At 42.2% G+C, this 1184-nt stretch overlaps 1 protein-coding gene across 1 annotated transcript in view; it reads left to right on the top strand.

Annotated features, from left to right (window-relative positions):
• The window catches only part of AGPS (alkylglycerone phosphate synthase), a 137023-nt gene that overhangs the window by 109556 nt on the left and 26283 nt on the right, over positions 1 to 1184 (top strand). The window lies entirely within an intron of this gene.

The following is a 1184-nucleotide window of genomic DNA, read 5'->3' as shown; positions in this document are numbered from 1 at the left end:
ACGCAATGATACTTAGGTATGGTGTACTATTCAGACGTTGTTCCACACAAATTAAAGGGCCCAAATCATGCCAGGAAAACATGCCCCAAACCATAACACTGTCCCCACCAGCTTGAAGGGTTGTGCTCATGCATGTGGGGTGCATGCTTTCATGTTGTTTCCGCCAAATTCTCACTCTGCCATCTGCATGATGCAACTGGAAACGTGATTCATCAGACCACATGACTTTTTTCCAATGCTCGACTGTCCAATCCTTGTGTTCCTGTGCGAATTGGAGACATTTTATCTTGGAAACTGCAGATAGCAAAGGTGTTCGAACAGGCCTTTGGCTTCCATGTTCCATACGATGCAATGTATGGCGAACAATGTTTTCAGAGATCATTTGAGAGGATCCCTGATTAAGATCTGCAGTAATTTGATGCACTGTTGCCCTTCTGTTGTCTTGTACCAGTGTTGCCAATCTTCGTTCTGCCCTAACATTGACTAGTCGCTGACGGCCACAGTTCGCACATTCAGACCCAGATTTTCGGCTGACAGTCCAGTCTTTAAACACTTTAACAACAGCTGCTCTTGAACTTTTAACGAATTCAGCTGTTTTGCTGATACTCGCACCATGGCTCCGAGAGCCAGCAATCATCCCACGTTCAAAGGCTGTTAACACATTTCTTACCGCTCAGGAGTTTTCTCGTGTTTCGCGTGCCATCTGTTAAGGACCGCTCACGAGTGTTCTCGTTTTTCACACCCATGGAAAAAGGAGCGAATCTAGATACTTATGTAAATTTTGTTTGGTCCCTCTTCATAGAGGAAAATGTTTTACGCAGTACCATATATTAAAAAAGTACTAGGAACTTTAGTTGTTTGTGTGTGTGTGTGTGTGTGTGTATCTCCCACGTTCAAAGGCTGTTAAATCGTGTTGTTTACCCATATCTTCAGAAAAAAATCACTTCTGTCGTGGTAAACAACTCGCTTCTCTATTTATAATGGTCTGGCCCTCTAGCAACTTCAGCGTGAAATTATAGCTAATTTGCCTACAAACGTCAGGTGGTCATAATAATCTGGCCATTCAGTGTGTGTGTGTGTGTGTGTGTGTGTGTATAGTCAGGGAACTATAAGTTACATACACAGGCAACATAGTTCTTCAATAAAGAAAAAGCACTTTAAACATTTTCTCAATTTGATTAAAT

The sequence above is a fragment of the Myotis davidii genome, unplaced genomic scaffold, assembly GCF_000327345.1.
Source record: "Myotis davidii unplaced genomic scaffold, ASM32734v1 scaffold370, whole genome shotgun sequence".
Classification (NCBI taxonomy): Eukaryota; Metazoa; Chordata; class Mammalia; order Chiroptera; family Vespertilionidae; genus Myotis; species Myotis davidii.
Note: the sequence above shows the minus strand (reverse complement) of the source record. Positions and strands in the feature narration are given on the sequence as shown.